Below are 6,970 nucleotides of genomic sequence, written 5' to 3'. Positions count from 1 at the left end.
CCCCCCCCCCCCCTTTTTATTTTATTTATTTATCCTTTTTTTTTGTTTTTGTTATTGCTGGTTCTTTGCAATCCTCATGCAATTCAAAGGTAATGCATAATTGCAGCAGAGGTCGCTGTCAGAGAACGGGACGCAAAGCTGTGGCCTTATATTCTGTTCTGCATTGCACGTGTAGTTTGTTATTAGTATAACTTGGTCTCACTGTAGGGAGAGCTCAAGTTTCGTAATGCTGTGGTATGGCTGTATTGTCCCGCCTCTGCCCCCCCCTTTTTTTTTTTCCTTCTTCTTTTTTCCCCCAATTCCTCTAGCCTTGCCTTACGCTGAGCAACTCCGGATGGCGCCACAGATGTATTGTCCCTGTCTTGTTTAAGCATGCCTTAAAGGAGAACTATGAGGTGAGTGCTTTTCACTCACCTCCTAGTTCTAGCCGACCTGCGACAATGAGACTGTCACAGGTCGGCTCAGTAGATCGGGAACTGAGAGAACACATACTGGCGTTTGCTCACTTCTCGATCCTGTCACGGCTCTCTGCCGTGACAGGGGAGGGGCTGGAATCCCAACCTCCCCGCTCCGATCCTCCAGCGCTGACTGGCGGAACGGACGGGGGAGGGGGCGGGTACAGCTGGCTCTGCCTCTAGATAGGCAGAGCCAGCTGTCACTCATGCAGCTGGGCGGATCCAGACATAATTGTCAGGATCCGCTTCAGCTGCTGCGTCTCAGTATACCGCGAGCTGTAGCTCACGGTAAACTGAGCTTAGGGTGACGGGAGGATGCTAGTTTGTGTCCTCCCGTTACCCTAAGGAGAACTATGGGGAAAAGCCCTAACCCCATAGTTCTCCTTTAATGTAACTTCTTTGTAATGGCATTATACATAAGCTGCACCTTGCCGTGCTCTGTCTCTCATCAACACATGTTTGGTTTACCCACCCCTGTTTTACCTTCCCTCTCCATCCTGCTCTTCCTGCCACTCCCCTCAGCCTCAGATTCTCCTACCGTCGAATCCCCCTGGGTGCTGGATATCCTAAGTCCTGATCTTGTTTTGTTATTGTTACCTACTGACTCCCAATTGAGTGATGCTACATTGTTTACATATGAACAGCAGTTTAGAATTCAGTTCCGTCAGGAGTGGTTGAAGAGGCTGTCCCACGTTGGGATCCTCACTTCCCCATCTGAACTGAGGTTCAATATGCCACTTAGACTTCCACTGCCCGATCCGACAGGTTTGCCCTGTATTCCCTCTGCCGAGATTCCAAATTGGGTGCCAGATAGTCCCCTTGGTTTACTCGCCCACGACTCGTACCCCCAGTGGCCGACTACAGATGATCTACCTTACTGCAGGATAGGGTGATATATCCCCTTTCTTTCGGGTTGTTGTATATTTCTGTAGGTCCTTCCTTTCCCTCCTTGTTTGTGTCTTCTCTCTTTTCTTAGCCCCACTTCCCATTCCTTCCTGTCCCTTCTTCCTTGGCCTCTTTCTTTTCCTGTCCACTACCATCCATCCTCCTTCCTTCTCTCTTTCTTCCTTCTCCTCCCCACTATCTTACCTCTTCATCCTCATCTTTCTCCCCTCCTCCTTTTTTCTCCATGTCCCCACTTACTGTCATGACTTCTCTTGGCCCCACCTCTCTCCCCGCCCCTCCACTTGTAAACTTTATCTATCAATGCCAAAGGTTTAAAAATCCCGGAAAAACTTTCCCAATTCCTCAGAGCCTTTTCTCACCACAAAGCGCAGATAGTACTGCTTCAGGCAACCCATTTTCAAGGAGATGCCATTCCCCGACTGTATAACTGACAATTTCCCACAATTTACCATTCCACGTCTCCACGCTCTAAGACTAAGGGGATGTCCACGCTATTCTCCTCTCGAACTGATTTCCAACTTGACGCCCAATTGATCGATCCCAAGGGGCGCTATCTCTTGCTGAAAGGTAAACTAAACAACACCCCAGTGACCATTTACAGTCATAATGTCCAACAAATCCAATTTTTCAGGAAGCTCTGCTCCCTACTGAGGGATTTCATGGAGGGGATGCTCCTCCTAGGGGGTGGTTATAATGTGCCCTTGAACCCCCTAATAGATGCCTCTTCTGGCAGATCTTCCATCCCCTTCCGATGCTTGCACCTGATTTAGAGGCTCTTGACTTCTCTGCACCTCCATGACACTTGAAGATTTCTCCACCCCACGGTGAAGGATTTCACTTTTCTCCCACCCACATTCTAGTTACTCTAGACTAGATTACTTTTTTCTCACCCAATGGGACCTGCCCAACTTGTCGAAGGCCATGATTGAACCCATGGTCCTCTCTGACCATGGTCCTATTTCCATGACCATTCTATTTCCCCAACACATCACACATTCTCGTATCTGGAAACTTAATCCTGCTACCTTAGGGGACGCCGCTCAGTGTCCCATCTCAAAACCAAGCTTTCTGAATATTTTTCTCTAAATGAAGGCACGTGCTCCTCTTTGCTCATGACCTGGGAAGCTCATAAAAGTGTAATCAGAGGAGAATTCATTCGCATTCAGGCCCATATCAACAAGCAAAGGAGAGCTTGATGCTCTGCCCTGCTAGCTCGAATTGCCGAGTTGGAGGAACTCCACAAACGCTCCCTAGCTCTGTCTCATTTAACGGAATTATCCTAGGCCCGTAACGATCTTCTCCACCTCTTACAGGCCAATACCAGGAAGGCTTTTACCGCTCGCAGTAAAATTAACTACTAAATAAGCAATAAAGGTGATAAGTTTATGGCCAGGCGCTGAAACGCTAGCTCAAACCAGTGGATGCAGTGGCGGAAATGGAAGAGCTTATACACTCCAGCAAAGAGGATATGTCTCGTCTCCTGAAGACTTGGACGGCATGGTACCTGTTCAAGGACTCGGACACAGATACTACACTCACTAGATGAGTGATGTTTCTCTTTCTCCTGGCATACTCCCTTCCCCCCTATTTCCTTTTATGTTTTCTCTCTTTCCTATTCTCTTTTCCTCCTCTCGATTTCCCTCTTTTCCTTTCATCTGAGTCTGGCCCTATTTCCTAGGGGTAGGGTAAGTGGACGGGAGAATTTACGTTCTTTTCCTTAATACTTGCTCCTTTCCTGCTCTCTCCCTCCCTTTCTTCTGCCCCTCCCGTGTCTCTTCCTATTGTCTTTACCTTCAGCTTATGCCTTTATCGGCCTCCTATCTCCCCTCTTCCTTCTCTGTCTCTTTTTCCCTAACCTCACCTTTTTATAGGCTCCCCAAGTACTTTTGACTGTGTATGCAATCCACTCTGCCCAGGAAAATCTTTATCCGTCCCGCACCTAGTTTCTCCATTGCCTAAAGGTGTCTTACAAACTTTTTAGCATCATCACAGTTTAAGTATAACATACATTGATACCAGTCTGCTTCACGATGGCCTGCATTGCGTAGTGTTTTCACCACTATTTGGTTGCGTTGTGTGATTCTTCCATGTCAGTAATATACTTTCTTACAAAGTGCAACCACACATATTATATATTGTTTTTTAGAAGACAGATAGGGCTACATATTTATATCATTGTATTTATAAATACATTTCTTTGTCCCATATTTTTTTATTTTTTGACACTTTTTATTTTTTTACATTTTTCACTATTTTTTTAAACTTAAAAATTTTATTTTATTTATTTAATTATATCAAGCAGTCGTGAATTAATCTCACTATTACTGCTTGATAAATTAATAAATTTTTGGTTATCAGGCTGCTTCAAACTTCAGAACAGCCGATAATAAGTTAGTGACACTGATCCTGCAGGAGTTCAGGATTCAGCTGTCACTAGTTTTCTGATTGTTACAACAACCATCAGAAAACTGAAACATTCTTCTTTCAGGAATAGATACATTATGTATCCCTGAAAGTGAAAAAAAAAAGCCAGTATAGCTAGAGAGAGATATCTCTCGATCTATACGAGCTGTCAGAATGCCGGTAAAAGCCGGCATGTGTGCCCGCTCTGCTTTGACTCTCAGACACCGGATATTAAGGTATCGGGTGTCTGAAAAAGGTTAACCCTTTAATTAATGGATGCCTCTAAACTGAGGGATACATTAATGAATGGTAACCGCTGATTCTTAGCGGTTACCAGCCTTCTAGTGCAGCAAATAAGTCATTTGGTCCCTTTGTGGCGGGACGTACAGTGTACGTCTCCCGTCACGAAGGGGTTAATAAAAAAAGTTACCTGTGAAAAAAACATTGTCTATTCCATTACAAACATGAGCAAGTCAAGTATGCATGTGATAAAAAAAATCATGAGCAGAGGTTTCTTCATTAAAAACTGCATGTCAAAATAATCGGTGAATCCAGAGGTAAATGCATCTGAAATTATGTGAACATATATTGTATATGCTGAAACCCACATGTTAATGAACAGAACTACAGGAAGAGGCAAGGAAACAAATATAATATTAAATATTCTGTTTCATTGCTCCTCCTTGTAACTCTGTGTATAAATATGTGGGGTATAGAACCATTTTCAGAATTATATAAAGCCTGAAGGAGGGGGGGATCTAAGGCATCCTGAAAGTTTGCATCTATAATAATTTAAATGTAGCCAATAAAGGATATTAATTTAACTCTGAACTTCCTGCATTAATCGATGGCTAACACAGTTCAACACTCGAATTCTGGTTTGGATATACTTTAAGACTTCCAAAATACATTTGTAAATGTTTTTCTGTTAACGTACTCTGAATACTGACTGGCCTGAATATTTGGGGAAACTTTATTAAAAGAAAATATAAGTTTTTTTTCCACTTAGCTTTTTTAAACTGCATTATGAGAAATTGAATAGGGTAAAGTTTAAAATCTATATTCAATTTCTAGCACATTAACTGCTGTTCATATGCATGACAAGTGATGTTGAAAATACAATCCCTTTTAGATTGTAAGCTGTCATCCTAACATCTTGTCTTGACTTGTATTCTTGTATTGTAAATGTAATGTCCTCCTTATATTGTAAAGCACTGCGCAAAACTGTTGGCGCTATATAAAACCTGTATAATATTAAACAGTTACACACATCTCCAATTCCATCCAGATTTCCTAAAGCAATTTGCGGTACAATGTGATTTTTAAGAATGAGCAACAAACTGCTGAACAAGTAAGAATACAGGTGAAACTCGAATAATTAGAATATCGTGCAAAAGTAATTGCAGTAAGTGCTGCAAACCAAGTACTGAGTACATATGCATGCTTGTACTTTTCAGAGGTCCGATATTGTTCTATGTACAATCCTTGTTTTATTGATTGCATGTAATAATCTACTTTTTTGAGGTTGTGGATTTGGGGTTTTCATGAGCTGTAAGCCATAATCATCACAATTATGACAAATCACGGCTTGAATTATCTTGGTTTGCATGTAATGAGTCTCATATATTAGTTTCACCTTTTAAGTTGCATTAGTTAAATAAATGAACTTTGCACTATATTCTAATTATTCGAGTTTCACCTGTATAAGGCTAAAAGCAGTATATTGAGGAATGACCTCTGAATTCCCAAATGTAGAAGAAAGACTCCATAAGCAGTCCAACCAGTGGCGGTTACCATCGGATCGGTATGCGACGGGCCCCCCATCTCTGCGCCGGGAGTGATCACATTGGCTGACGGGCCCCCTGTGTGTGACGTGTCCATCTCAGCGCGCCCGTGTACTCAGGCGGCTGTCTGCTGGGTCCTCACGGCCGAGGACCAGGGCTGCCCCCGGCGCGCTGAGGTGGACACACACACGGGTGATTTTCTGCAGCCTCCCCCACCAGGAGGGGGCATGGTGGTGCATTGAAGTCACGCCCCTCACCCGCATGCTGCAAGCACTATTTTTACAGATTGCACTGGACCGGAATGCAAGCACTAATGTGCTTGCGTTCCGGGTGCGGGCGATCGCACTGTGGGCCCCCTCCCGCCCCTGAACGCAGGGAGTCGGCTGGCTTGCATTCCAGGGCGCAAGCGTCCTGTCCTCCCGCAGTGCTCGTGTGGCCAAATGTGGCCAAGGTTGCACACAGGGAGAGGTGTCCTGCCCCTTTCCGTCTCCGGCGTCTAACACATTCAGCCGGCAGCCACACGAGCACCGCAGGAGCATAGCCGTAGCTAGCTCCTTTTGCGCCCAAGGCAAGAAAAAAACGTGCCCCACTGTTTGTGGAAATTTTATTAGGATGTGTTTTTAGAATATTGTATATGTGAATATTGTCATCATGTGTCTCAGTGTCAGGTTTGCTGGGCTATGCTCTATGGAGTAGAGCTGCAGCTAACGATTATTTTCAAAATCGATTAGTTAGCCGATTATTAAGTTCGATTAATCGGTTAATCGGATAAACTATAAAATAAAGTTTAAAAAATGGCTCCAGTGATAGGACTACTAGTTTGTATTGAGGTTGTAGTCCATCACAGGAGCAAGCTTGGACCGGTGGAAGTAAAAAAGAAAAAAAGATAGTGTGGTGTGCAATATAGTGAAATGGAAAGTGTAAAATTATACAGCAATGCATGCAGAATGGCAACGGCTATAGAGGACTACAAAACCCAGCAAAAGCACATTATACAGCACAATGCAGAATACCGCCAGCTATAGAGGAATACAACAAATCCCAGCAATAGTACATAATAGCTGGCGGCATTCTGCATTGCGCTGTATAATGTACTATTGCTGGGTTTTGTAGTCCTCTATAGCTGGTGGTATTTAGCATTGTACCACTTTATAATGTATTATTGCTGAGATTTGTTGTACTCTTCTACAGCTGGTGGTATTCTGCATTGCGCTGTATAATGTATTATTGCTGGGACTTGTAGTCCTCTATACAGCGCAATGCAGAATATCACCAGCTATAGAGGAGTACAACAAAATCCCAGCAATACATTATACATACATTATACACTGTATTGCTGGGATTTGTATTCCTATGTATAATATACAGCACAATGTACCATCAGCTATAGAGAAATACAAATCCCAGCAATACATTATAGAG

General features: G+C 43.5%; 1 protein-coding gene across 1 annotated transcript in view; it reads left to right on the top strand.

Moving 5' to 3' along the window:
• LOC108798930 (pyruvate carboxylase, mitochondrial-like) overlaps nucleotides 1-6,970 on the top strand; it is a 73,944-nt gene that overhangs the window by 22,005 nt on the left and 44,969 nt on the right. The window lies entirely within an intron of this gene.

Source organism: Nanorana parkeri, unplaced genomic scaffold, assembly GCF_000935625.1.
Source record: "Nanorana parkeri isolate BGI_ZX_2015 unplaced genomic scaffold, ASM93562v1 scaffold1589, whole genome shotgun sequence".
In the NCBI taxonomy this organism is placed as follows: domain Eukaryota; kingdom Metazoa; phylum Chordata; class Amphibia; order Anura; family Dicroglossidae; genus Nanorana; species Nanorana parkeri.
Note: the sequence above shows the minus strand (reverse complement) of the source record. Positions and strands in the feature narration are given on the sequence as shown.